Below are 14,554 nucleotides of genomic sequence, written 5' to 3'. Positions count from 1 at the left end.
TTGCAAACAACATAAGGGATTGCTTTCACCACTGATCCTCAGGGACAGATCATCCAATTTTGTCCATAACCACTTAACACAACCCCAATTTACCCACAATTTTTGGTAAATTTTTGGGTAAATTTTTACCCAATTGTATACTTAACCATCATGTCATACTTGCTAACTTTGTGCATTACCATTTATATTACTCCATATTCAAAAGTTATTCTACCTATAGAAATGTTTATGTAATGGTCTTCCAGGATTCTTCCACTGCAAAATTTTTAGAGATGTTAATAAAATTTATTATCCATTTTCATATTTATCAAGTTTTACTCTACTTGTCGAGTAACTGATGATTTTGAAAAGCGTAGGATTCAATGTTTCATACCAGTCTCACTGTCCTACAAAACTCCTAACATCTGAATTACATCAGGAATCCTCCCTACAGCCCAGATGAAGGATTTTCTTGGACTTAAGAGCCAGGATTTTGAGGACTGGTCCATCTCCCAAGTAGCATTCTCCTGGGATATATCCATGTGTTCACATACCGAAGAAAATGAATGACAGCATAGCCAGGAAGAAAGCTAAGACAAAAATCAAGAAAATGGGTCCATGTTATTGACATAAAGGACAAATGCACAAAGACTGAGGTGAGGGCAAGTTTTACCTCCTCATCAGAACTGATACCACCTCACACCAGTTAGAATGGCCAACATCAACTAAACAGTAATCAACATGTGTTGGAGAGGATGTGGAGAAAGGGGAACCCTCCTACACTGTTGGTGGGAAGGCAAGTTGGTACAGCCACTTTGGAAAACAGTGTGGAGATTCCTCAAAAAATTAAAAATAGAGCTTCCCTATGGCCCTGCCATTGCACTACTGGGTATTTACCCCCAAAGATACAGATGTAGTGAGTGAAAAGAACAGCCATCTGTACCCCAATGTTCATAAGAGCAATGGCCACAGTCGCCAAATTGTGGAAGGAACCGAGATGCCCTTCAACAGACAAATGGATAAGGAAGATGTGGTCCATAAACACTATGGAGTATTATGCCTCCATCAGTATTATGCCTCCAACTTTTGTATCAACATGGATGGGACTGGAGGAGATTATGCTGAGTGAAATAAGTCAAGCAGAGAAAGTCAATTATCACATGGTTTCACTTATTTGTGAAGCATAAGGAATAACACGGAGGACATTAGGAGAAAGAAAGGATAAGTGAATTGAGGGAAATCGGAGGGGGAGATGAACCATGAGAGACTGTGGACTCTGAGGGTTTCGGAGGGGAGGGGCTGGGGGGTTGGTGAGCCTGGTGGTGGGTATTCAGGAAGGCACATATTGCATGGAGCACTGGGTGTGGTGCATAAACAAAGAATCTTGGAACAATGAAAAAAATCAAATTAAATTAAAACAACAACAACAACAACAACCCAGAACTGAATTCTTGGGTGCTGGGAACACGGGGACTGCTGCCGTCATAATGGAGTCTCATGGACAGAGTCAGTATAGCTTAGTGGTTAATGACAAACTTCTGTGCCACACAAAATTCTGACTCCTCTTCTTCACATCCCTGGGAGAATTTTTTAGAATCTAACTGCAAGTTCCTCCATCTTTAACAGTTCTTACTTAACACCATTACAATAAAAACTACACAAAGACTAATGAAAAGACTCAGTGCCAAACCTGGCAAAATGAAAGAAATAAACATCTGTGCCACAGGCTGAGTGTGGGTGTCCCCCTAAAATCCACTGTGTTGATACCCAACCGCCAAAGTGATGGTGTTAGGAGGTGGGGGTCTCTGGGCGGTGATAGGTCACGTGAAAGGGGAGCCCCCATGAAGGGGATTCGTCCCCTTAGAAACGGGACATAAGAGAACACCCGCGTCCCTTCTGGCACAGAGAGAATACGGGTGTCTATGAACCAGGCAGTGTGCTCGCTCCACACACCACACGTGCTGGGGTCTGGATGCAGACCTTTCAGCCTCTAGGACCGTGGAAAGTAAGTCTGTGTTGTTTATAAGCCAACAGCCTTTGGTGTTCAGTTACAGCAGCCCAAATGGACTAAAGCCTCTAGCAGGTATTATCCTTGTTCAGAAACAGACGCATGGAGAAGTTAAGAAGGCCGCCTGTCCCCCAACCCTCACCCCCCACGTACATGGCGGCTCCAGGGCTCAAGCCAGGCTCCCTGACTGGCGCTCTTACACGGTCCACTTACTCTCCTACTGAATTACTCTGTCTCAAGTTTGGTCAAATCCTTGCACTTGCGACTGTATTCTTGCAGCAGACATCCTAATGTGAATATCTAAGGTATGCCAGTGACTTCACAGCCTTGGTGATATGGGAACCTCTGCTGTGGTTAGAGAAACCAACCAGTGGTACAGTCAAGATGTGCAGTCACAGGAGAAAGCCCAGTGCTGCAAAGAGCAAAGGCAGAAGAGGACAAGGTAAGCAGAACAACTCAACACTTCGCAAACGGAGGTAGCTAGTGAAAGAAAAGAAAACAACTCTAGTAAGCATCCTCACAAATAATCAAGATGATATTGTTCACGTAAAACAAGGAAATGATACAATGAATAAAGAAAGTTGAACAGGATGACGAGAGGTACGGTGAGAGGCTGTCATTTTCAGGATGAATAGTTCTGTAACATTAGATTTTTCAGTACAGAAGTAAGTAACTTGAGCTATTATCACAAAATCAACACCTCTACGTTAAGGAATAACCTAGAATAGAATACTATACTATATTTTTATTACATGCATCTATCATTTGGATTTAAAAGGTTATATGCATTTATTGATGATTAAATGAATTATAGTTCTAATTTTCACTTATATTTCTTCAGCGGGATCAGTTTTTCTGGGAATTATCTTTAAAATAAAAAACACAGGAATAAAAAAACCAGGATTTCAAACTAAAAGAATTCCAGCCAAAAAGCCCAACTGGTTAACTTTTCTGAGGGTTTATCAATATTTCCCATAATAACGGTAGAGGGAGTGAATCTCAAATCTACAGTAGATTCCAGTGAAGATGACCCTGCCTTAAACAAAAAGGGCAGAGAGAAAAAAGATCATGGCTTCTGTGACTTTTTAGATGAGAAAAGAAGAGCCACTTACAAACAACATATTTCAGTTTACTTGTTTTTGGTTTTTTCCTCCTTCAGGAGTATGGCTTTGGCTTCAGGAAGAGGTGCTGATGAAGGTCCGTACCTACTGGGAGTCCAGAGACCAAGCTGTCTTCTCACAGACACACACCGATGACGAGACTGCAGTTTGGGTAGGTAGTCCGCTCTAGGGATTCAGCCTTAACACAGGAAGAACGCGAGACTGCATTCTGACACTAGATGCTTCCTCATGGTTAGTCTGATGGGACGGGCCGCTTACCTCAGGAGACAGAGAGGGATCTTCTTAAGCTTCTCTCTCGTGCTCTCCCCCACACTGAAGCTGATAGGAAGCATATCTGCAAAAATGTGTTCCTTCTACACAGACACATTTTACCTCCCAGAGAGAACACCTCTCTACCTCACATATTTATTAAAATGCAAGAAGGGGAAGGAAATACTGAATCGTTCCCAGATACACCCACTGTGCTCCTCTCATGATGAATGTGTGTGCCGACATGGCTAGCTTTTAATTCCCAGATATTTGGTCAAACACCAGTCAAGATATTGCTATGAAGCTTTTTTGCTTTCTATTGTTTTTTGTTTGTTAGTTTTTTTAAGAGAGAGCGTGAGTGGGAGTGAGGGCATGGGGGATAGGGAGAGAAAGAGAGACAATCCTAAGCAGGCTCCATGCCCAGCGCAGAGCTCAAGGTCGGGCTCAATCTCACCACCCTGAGATATGACCTGAGTCTAAATCAAGAGTCTGATGATTAAAAAAAAAAAAAAAAAAGAGTGTGACGATTAACCTAGAGAGCCACCCAGGCGCCCTACAGTGGAGGTATTTGGTTACAAGGGCTTCACATTAAAATCAGTAGACGTTGAAAGTACAGGCTAGCTGCCTGACTGTGGGTGGGCTTCAGTCAGTAAGGGGAAGGTCTTCAGAGGAAAGAGTGAGGCTCGCCGAGGAAGAGATCCTGCCTGCAGACCGCTTGCAGACCTGAACTATAGCGTCAGCTCTACCCTGCGTCTCCAGCCTGCCCGCCTGCCTTGCGGAACGTGGACTTGAGGGCCCCACAATCACATGGGCCAGCTCCCTAATGTAAAACAGTCTCTCGGGCTCCCTAGCGTTTGATGTCACTATATTTCCATCTATGTTAATAAGGACTGCGTTATGTCTCCTTTGAGTGCAATCTGCATGTACCTGGAGTTAATTCACCAGGACAGGCGAGGTCTTGCCGACCTCCACCATTCCACGGCTGATGCAGGCCGGGGGAGAATACCCGTCGGCAGCGTCGGCACCGCTCAGCTGCTGGGGTCCGTCTCCGGGAACACACGCACGTATGAGCGTGAACTGTGCACGGCCTTTACAGTTTCTGCCCAGGAGAGATTCAGTCCCCTTTGTTCCCATTTCTTTGGCTGACATGTGACATTACCTCCGTTAACTTCAAAGAAGGCTGAGGAGTGCAATTCTATCATACACCCAGAAGAAAGAGAAATTGATTTTTTTCATGGGAAAAAGTAACAAAAACCGTCTGTGTCCTTCTAAACACGACCTCTGACTCAGTACACTCTCTTCACATAAGCTGCACTCACCCTGTTCCCCAGGGAGAGAATCTAAATCCCACCAGTCACAGCGTCAAGGTCAAAGTCTAGGATCCCTGAATGACACCATTTTACTCATATGAAATTCCCCTGCTATTGCTCTTGTCGGAGAGAAAACTTGACGAAAAAGGAATCTCCCTTGCACTCACACAATCCACAGTGATAGGACAGAAGAACGTCACCATGATAAACACAGCCCCTTGGGAAGGAGAAGGATGGGGGGCCACACAGCTATCTCTGGTCCTGAACTTGTACAGCATCAGAAGGAAGATGTCCGCTTATGGCTGATTCTCACCCTCAGAGGACAAGGGTCTGCGCAGACCCCGCAGGCTCACTGCCCATGAACGCTGGAGTCACTGTTTGAGACTCTATTGGCCACACTGAAGAGTCATTTTTTTGAGACTTGGATGTGGGTCTCTTGAGCAATATGATTCTCTTAAAAGTGATCTTACTTATTTGGTTACAGTCAAATTTTATTACGATTTTTTTTTTCAATCCGAGGACTCAGCACTCTTTTATTTTCTTCCATTTATGGCTATCCCTCAAAATGTAAATAACATTGTAAATGTGTCCTTTCTCTAATATTGGGAGAAATTCATTTCCCTGCCCTTATTTCAGAGAGAAATATAAGTAAACATGTAAGTAAAAAATTTAAGTAAAAGGAATAAACTAGAAGCAGTTTCATTCAAAGGACAAGAAGAAAGTAAATGCAGGCCAATTAATTTCTGGAAGAAATAATAATATTGATCCAGTTCAATCATAAAATTCATAAGCACTTTATTCAGAGAAAGAGCTGCTAAATATGCTCAGAAATGCAAAATTTTATGATTTGAAAAAATATTATGATTTGAAAAGGAATTTTCTTTATTTGAATTTTTTTTAAAGGTTTTATTTATGACAGATCACAAGTAGACAGGCAAGCAGAGAAGCAAGCTCCCTGCTGAGCAGAGAGCCCAATGCGAGGCTCAATCCCAGGACCCTGGGATCACAACCTGAGCCGAAGGCAGAGGCTTTATCCCACTGAGCCACCCAGGTGCCCCTCTCTATTTGAATTTTAACTGATAATGACAAATATGACCATGTCAGAATGACAAAAATTATATTTATTTATAGAATTGATTATGAGAGAATGCATCACTTTTGTGTGCAAAATGGATTTGAAACCACATATCTGTTGTCTGGTAAATGTAGATTAAGCTACCAAATCACTTCAAAAGGTTCTGGGCTTTCAGAACCTTGAAAAAATTTTATAATTAATGAAGCAAATAGTCCATCACAATATTAGAGGATACTAAGAAACAAACGTTTCTCACACCAATATATTTTTATATTTAGCAAAGAAGCTACTTATTTGGAAGAGGGAGACAAATATGGCGTAATTTCCCTGTATTTTAAATGAATATAAAAAAATTCCTATTGGGATATAAAGAACAAGTACATATATGTCTATTTTTATTGGTATTCCTCAACTGTTATACATTTTTATTCAATACAGGATATTTCTTAAATTTTATTTAGGTAACCTGCAATTTTAGTAAAAATGTAAATTGTGCATTACATTCAGATAAAGAGCACATTTATTAATACTCTAGCAGCAGAATTTTAAAGATAAGAATTTGATATCATCTAATTTTAAAGATAAAGAATTATATTAATATGAAAGTATTCCATATATACCAATGTAAAAATCTGAATGTTTGGCAACTCATCTTTTTTCTTTTTTTAAGATTTTATTTATTTATTTGACAGAGACAGATGGAACACAAGCAGAAGGAGTGAGAGTGGGAGAGGAAGAAGTAGGCTTCCCGCTGAGCAGAGAGCCCAATGCGGGGCTCGATCCCAGGACCCTGAGATCATGACCCAAGCTGAAGGCAGAAGCTTAACCCACTGAGCCACCCTGGCGCCCCCTGTGATTCATTTTGAATTAATCTTTTCATAAAGTGTAGGGTTTAAGGTGAGGTTTACATCTTGCCTATTAATGTGCAATAGCTCTAGTATCGTATTTGGAAAAGGCTCTCCTTGCACTGAATTCTTTCTACATCTTGGTCAACAATCAGCGAGGCATAGCTATTCATGTCTATTTCCAAGTTCTCGGTTTTGCTGCATCGTACTATGCAGAACTCTTTTTAGGAATTAAGGAAAATATCATGTAAAATGTATTTATTAGTTAATTCCTTTTACTAATTATAATATGGAAAAAAAAACTGCTATCATGTTCCATTCTCTCTCTCCTCAGCATAAAGTCAGCCTCTACTGAACATCAGTGAGGTCATGTTAATGAGTTATACCCACAGGTTTTACATGTGGAATGTGGACAGATTTTGCATAAATCCCTTATAGCCCTGGCTCCTAATGCCTTCAGTACCTGTGCAAAATAAACATACTGTATTAAAATTTGGGGATTGTTTATAATGGTAGTTAGCTCATCCTGATGTTCCTACCCCCTTATTCTTAATGTCCTGGGATATTCCATAACTCCAGGAAACCACTGATTTTACCCAACAACAAGCTTTAGTAGTTACTAGGGGTGAAGAGAAAGAAGAAGTCATAGCTAGTGCCGCCCTGTCTGACCTCCCTCCCTGTCAACCAGCAGCTCAGCTTGCTGACTCCACTTTATCAAGTGGGGTACATTTTGGTTTCTCTGAGTAACTGGCAAAGCCCAACTACGCATGCATTAGGAGTCAGCCTGGGAGCCTGGGACCTTTTCTATCAACAAACAAGGAAGTCTGGTTTCATTCAACCCTGCCAGCCCAAGGTGTTGCCAGGAGAGAGAAGTGGTTATAAAGAGCCTTTTAGATATTATCTTCCTAATTCCTTTGGTTAAAATTCTCTCTTCTATAAAGGATATGAGTTTCAAAAAATTGTGCACAAGGTTCAAACATCAACATTTTACTTTAACGAATCTAAATTTAGATGATAAAGTAATAAGTAAAGACAAGGACTGGTTTGTTTTGCAATGAAGAACGGACAAAGTAAATTTAAAATGCCTTACATAACAACTGTCCTTAAAAACTGTGTAAAGAACAATATATAAATGACCCATTATTTGGTTCCCAGTGTTTGGGGGACTTGGAATGTCTGACATTCTTCTGGCAATGTCTAAATATAGAGAGTTAAGTACATAATCACATGGTCTCTGTGTGTGTGTGTGTGTATATATATATATATATATATATATATATATATGGTTTCAGTTTCAATCATCCAAAAAAATTTTTTTTTCATCCATCCAAAATTTAAGGAACTCTATTAACAAACGGCTCTGTTGTCATTCAGGTGACCACTGTTTAGACTGCCTCCTAAAACTAGGGTAGATGCATTGCACCCTTTTTAGTTAATATTTATCTTTTGAAATTTATGCACAGAGAAAGCACCACTGTATAAAATACTTTATAATGTATTATGAGAAAGGATGTTGTTATATATATCAGTGTGTGTGTGTGTGTGTGTGTGTGTGTGTGTGTATACATATTTTAGTTTTTATTTTAATTGAACTGGAGCTCATCACAAGTGCACCGCTTAATTGCCATCACTTATTTAACCCATCCCCCACTCCCCCTCTGGTCACCACCACTTTGTTCTCTAAAGATAAGAGTCTGTTTCTTGGTTTATGTCTTTTTCCCCCTTGCTCATTTATTTTGTTTCTTAAGTTCCACATATAGTGAAATCATATGGTATTTGTCTTTCTCTGACTAACTTATTTCACTTAGCATCATACCCCATCCATGCCATTGCTAAAGGCAAGATGTCAAGAATGACCAATATGTTAATTTTCAAAATCAGAGCAAAATCTTCTTGGAAGTTATTCTTATTTTGTGTACTATTTTCTTTGAAATTCCCCAAAATTATACCTAAAAACAGATTGAAAGATAAAGTTACATTATACTCTGGTACATATAGCTACACACAAAGCAATTCACTAGTTTATTTTATGAGAAACTTAGAAACTAGCTGAGTGACTCCTACACATATGTACATATATACATACATACATATATATACATACATGTGTATGTATACATACTCTTATGTGTATGTATACATACGCATAAGAGCAGGCAGGAAAGGCTAAGTAAGACACAGTGTTACCATAAACTTCACGTCTAGCATAGCACCATAAAATTAGGGGGTAATTCTGACTCCCAGCTTCTCCCCATGAAACAAGGGGTTGGACTGCATACCTAACACCCCAGTCAAAAACTGTAACAGGAGACAAAGAGGGTCATATATGATGATAAAGTAGCCAATTCAACAAGAGGATGTAACATTTGTAAATATTTATACACCTGACATCAGAGAACCTAAGTAGACAAAGCAAATATTAAAAGATCTGAAGGGGAAAGTGGACAACAATACAATATTACTAGGGGACTTCAATATGTCAATTTCAAAAATGGGTAGATCATCTAGACAAAACATCATAAAGAAAACACTAGAATTGAATTGTACTTTAGACCAAATGGACCCAAAAGTCCTAAATAAAACATTCTATCCAAAGGTAGCAGAATACATATTCTTTAGCACCTTTGAATATTCTCCAGATTTTAAAGATAAAATTGAAACATTCAGATAGACAAGCTAAGATAAAAAGAGAGAAGACGTGGGGCACCTGGGTGGCTCAGTGGATTAAGCCGCTGCCTTCGGCTCGGGTCATGATCTCAGGGTCCTGGGATCGAGTCCCGCATCGGGCTCTCTGCTCAGCAGGGAGCTTGCTTCCCTCTCTCTCTCTCTCTCTCTGGCTGCCTCTCTGTCTACTTGTGATTTCTCTCTGTCAAATAAATAAATCTTTAAAAAAAAAAAAAAAGAGAGAGAAGACTCAAAGAAAACCAGAAATGAAAGAGGAGATATTGTAACTGATAACAGAGGAATACCAAAGATCATAAGAAAATAACCTGAAATAATATCTGCCGACAAATTAGATAACTCAAAATAATTGAAAGAGAAAATCCTAAAGACTCCTAGGAAAGAATATGGGTAGTAATTTCTTTCATAGTAACTGAAGCAATATTTTTCTAGATGTGTCCTGAGGCAAGGGAGGAAATAAAGCAAAAATAAAGTTTTGGGATTACATCAAAATAAAAAGCTTCTTCACAGTAAAGGAAACAACTAACAAAATTAAAAGACAACAAACAGAATGGGAGAAGATATTTGCAAATGACATACCCCAAAATACCAAAAAAGGTATTCAAAAATATATATATATAGAAGAGTAAAACTCAATAAACAAAAATGAATGATCCAATTTAAAAATGGGCAGAAGACATGAACAGACATCTTTCCAAAGAAGATGTATAGATGGCCAACAGACACATGAAGAGATATCCAACATCACCCATCATCAAGGAAATACAAATAAGAAATACAATGAGCTATCACCTCACACCTGTCAGAATGGCTAAAATGAAAACCACAGGAAAAAAAGTGTGTTGGCAAGGACGTGGAGAAAAAAGGAAACCTGTTGCATTGTTGGTAGGAAAGCAAACTGGTGCAGCCACTATGGAACACAGTATGGAGGTTCATCAAAAAGTTAAAAATAGAACTACCCTACCATCCAGTAATTCCACTACTGGGTATTTACCCAAAGAATATTAAACACTAGTTTAAAAGGAGATATGCACCCCTATATTTATGGAAGCATTATTTACAATAGCCAAATTATGGTAGCATTGTTAGGTGAATTGGATACAAAAGATGTGCTATGTATATACAATGGACTATTTATTATTCAGTCATAAAAAATGAAATTTTGCCATTTTCAACAACATGAATGGGGTTAGCAGAAAAAACATTATGCTCAGTATTATGCTCGGTGAAATAAGCTAGTCAGAAAAAGAGAAATACCATATGATTTTACTCATGTCGAATTTAAGAAATAAAGCAAATGAGCAAAGGAAAAAAAATACAGAGAGACAAAATAAGAAACAGACTCTTAGCTGTAGAGAACAAATGGATGGTTACCAGAAGGGTGGTGGGTAGAGGAATGGGTGAAATAGGTGGTGGGGATTAAGAGCACAATTATCATGATGAGCACTGAGTAATGTACAAAATTACTGAAAAACTATCTAATACACCTGAAATTAATATAATGCTTTGTGTTAATTATACTGGAATTAAAATAAAAAGAACTTTAAAAAATTCCTTGAAACATACAGCCTACCAAGACTGAACCATGAACAAACACACCAGGCCAATTATAATTAAGGAGATTGATTTGTAATCAAAACCTTCCCAATGAAAATTTCAGGGACAGATGGATTCATTGGTGAATTCCACCAAACATTAAAGACAAAACAATACCAATCCTTCTGAAACTCTTCCTAAAAGTGGGAAAGGAGACAACATTCCCGAACTAATTTTATGAGGTCATTATTATTCTGATGCCAAAACTATATGAGAACACCCACGTACACACACAATGAAAACTACAGGTCAATAGCTCTAATGAACACAGATGCAAAAATCCTTAACAAAATATTTGAGAACCAAATTCACAGTACCTTACAAGGATCAGGTGGGCATTATCCCTGGATGCAAAGAGATGGTCCAACATACGCAAGTCGATAAATGTGATATATCACATTAAAAATTAAGGTCAAAAATAATATTATTATCTCCACATACGCAGAAAAATCATTTGACAGAAATCAATATGATTTCATGATAAAAAGTCTCAACAAACTGAGTATAGAAGAATGTACTTCGACATAATAAAGGCCATATACGAGAGGAACACACAGCTAACATCACATTTAACTGAGAAAAGTTGAAAGCTTTTCAAGATCAGGAACAAGAGAAGGGCACCCGCTCTTGCCACTTACATTTAACATAGTACTGGAAATCCCAGCCACAACAATCAGGTTTAGAAAATTCCTTAATATTACAACTACTAAGTATTTATTTTAGAGGTGAATTTAAAGAGACAAATTTCTTTTTCATTCTGCCTTTACGTACAAACAAGTATCTTTGTTAAAAACAATAGACTCTCTTAAATTAGAAAATAAGCAGTGTCAGATAGGAAACATAAAACACAAATAATTGAGGATGAACATTAATATTTGTAATAAACTATGACTGTAACTCACAGAATGTTTTTCATATAGAAAGTAAATTTTATAAATAACAAAAAACCCAGCATTTTGAAATTATATTAGGTTTTATAAGAGAAATGTCTATATTTCCCCCATTATAGGCTCATTAAATGTTCTATTCTAAAAATTTTTTCCTCTAATTAAAACCTGTAAACTCTTGACTTTGTTTCTGTTAAGGTTTCTTGAGGTATAACTGACAAATAAAATAGCAATTTATTTAGAGTCTCAATATTATTTCATATACATTGTGCAAGAATTCCCACTCCTGAATTAACACGTGCATTACCTCACCTATGTATCCTTTTTAAAATTTTGAAAACACTTAAGTTCTGTTGTCTTAGCAAATTTCAATAACACAACAGTGTTATCAAACAAGGTTGCCATGCTATTCTCTGTCATGCACCCTTTGTAATTCAACATCATCTTCGTTTAAATGCTTGTTGATATATCTAGAACTGTAACTCCTTAAGGAAAGAGAGTAGAGATTTTATGGCATAATTTTAGTACAGTCCTAGAAGGAATGTGTATGTGTGTAATTTGATTAAAGGACCGAATGAGGAGCTGGTATTCAGTCAACACTGGATAACTGAATAATGCAAAGCAAGCCTCCTGAGGCCAATAGAGAAATAACAGAAAGCTTTGGAGGATTTTGACCTACACATAAAACATCATGTTTGATGTGAGACTCACCAGATCTATTATACAGGCTCATCCAACACAAGGGGTTCAGTCTTCATGTGCCAGACAGAAGGAGACAAATGGTCACCAGTGAGAAGTCCCAGTGATGACTACCAAAAAAAAAAAGCAATGATGAGTATTCTTCACAACGCAATTCATTTCTGAAATTATACTGATTGACCAAGGGTAGGAATTATATTTACATGTACTTTTATCAGTGGTTATCAACCTGTAGTCTATATAATTTTGAAAATTTGTATATTTATTTAAAAGATAATCTAGAATAGGGGCGCCTGGGTGGCTCAGATGGTTAAGTGTCTGCCTTCAGCTCAGGTCATGATCTCTAGGTCCTGGGATTAAGCCCCATGTCAGGCTCCCTGCTCTACAGGAAGCCTGCTTCTCCCTCTCCTTCTGCCTTCTGCTCCCCCTTACTTGTGCTCTCTCTGTCTCTCTCTCTCAAATGAATAAATAAAATATTTTTTTAAAAAAAGATAATCTTAAATAAATTATTTTAACTGTAGTTTCAGGTTCCCCAGAGGATCACTGTGGCGGGCTGAATGGTTGTGTCCTCCAGAATTCATCCTTAAATCCCTAATCCCCTAATTCCCAGTACTTGGAAATGAGGCTTTGGGCAAGTCTGTGGGTCAGGAGGATGGTAACTTCATGATGGAATCCGTGCCCTTCTAAGAAGAGATTTGGGAATGCTTGCTTGCTTTCTCTCTCTCTCCACCGTGTGAAGAGAGACCAGGACGAGGACACTTACTAGAGCCTGACTATGCTGACTCCCTGATTTCAGACTTCCCAACTCCAGAACTGTGAGATGCAAATGTCTGTTGTTTAAGCCATCCAGTCTATGGCATTTGTTATGTAGCCCAAACTCACTAAGACACCCAATAATGACCTGGTACTGTCACATGATTCCAGCCACAGGTTTGGTTTGCATTTGACAGCTTCATGGGGCCAAGGGATCAAGTACAGTGAGTACATTTACCTTGTAAAATACTGGGTGGTACATTAGTTTCTGGTAAGTTGTCACACTGCACTGTCAAAATGATAACAGTGTGGCATATTTATAAACAATATTCTAAGGGATGAAGTAGTTTAGGATGGGGGACTGTTAAGTGACCTGAATTAAATCAAATTAATTAGATTAAAAGGCTTTACCATTTGGAGCTTTCATTCCTAGATGTCACAGACCTGACAGGACAACTGCAGTGTGTGAGGGTGGAAATCTCAGATTTGTAGAGGAATAGAGTAAGACTGACCCTGGTGTACCTGTGCCTCCTCTCTGTTCGACTCCCTGCTTTGTCTTGTTTCCCTGAACGGTGTAAACCCAAGGTACATTGGAAAATGGCTCTCTTTAGATTTCAGTAGGTGTCTCTGATGGTATCTCTGTGTCCCACTAAGCTTATTGTAATGGAAGTCTACCTGTATGACACATGCTTCTCCTGAGGCTTGAGACAATCTTTCCTCAGATCCAAAAATCTTAACATTCAGCACCTAGAAACTGAGAAGGCACATCAGATAAGCTACAGGTTTAAACATAAACACACATGTACACCCGATAGTGGAGGAGAAATCATGGTCCCCACACCGACATGGTACGCGACTTAATCTAATCTCAAATGCTCTATCCCTTGCAGTGTCTGCTTTGTGACAAGTGAGATCTTACACCCCGTAAAGTTAAACAATATGATCAAAAATGCCTAGTTTGCTTGTGGCAGAATGAAGATTAGAATTTAAATCTCTTGGCTATCTGGGCAACCTGGACGGCTCAGTTGGTTAAGCATCTGATTCTTGACTTCAGGTCAGGTCATGATCTCAGGGTCTTGGGACCTAGCTTCATGTGGGGGTCTGCACTAAGAGCAGAGTCTCTTTGTCCCTCTCCCTCGGCGATGCCCCTCTGTCTGCTTGCAGGAGTGCTCACTCTCAAATAAAAAAATGAAATCTTTAACAAAATAAAAAATTAAATTGTGGTAAACAATAAATCTCTTGGCTATCAGCCTGAAGATGTTAAAAACTAAGACATTACATTATGAACAGTATCATGTTTAAGAGTAATGATGACATATTTTCCTATATTGACTGACTGGGTAGTAACAG

The 14,554-nt window shown here is 38.8% G+C and overlaps 1 long non-coding RNA gene across 1 annotated transcript in view; it reads right to left on the bottom strand.

Moving 5' to 3' along the window:
- LOC309855231 overlaps nt 1-13,958 on the bottom strand; it is a 96,196-nt gene extending 82,238 nt beyond the window's left edge. The window contains exons 1-2 of the long non-coding RNA XR_014306687.1: nt 13,880-13,958; nt 12,464-12,561 (exon numbers count right to left, since the gene is read on the bottom strand). This is a non-coding gene — a long non-coding RNA (uncharacterized lncRNA). The remainder of the gene's footprint in view (nt 1-12,463; nt 12,562-13,879) is intronic.
- Nucleotides 13,959-14,554: the final 596 nt, after the last annotated feature.

The sequence above is a fragment of the Mustela nivalis genome, assembly GCF_964662115.1.
Source record: "Mustela nivalis genome assembly, chromosome: 20".
Lineage (NCBI taxonomy): Eukaryota > Metazoa > Chordata > Mammalia > Carnivora > Mustelidae > Mustela > Mustela nivalis.
Note: the sequence above shows the minus strand (reverse complement) of the source record. Positions and strands in the feature narration are given on the sequence as shown.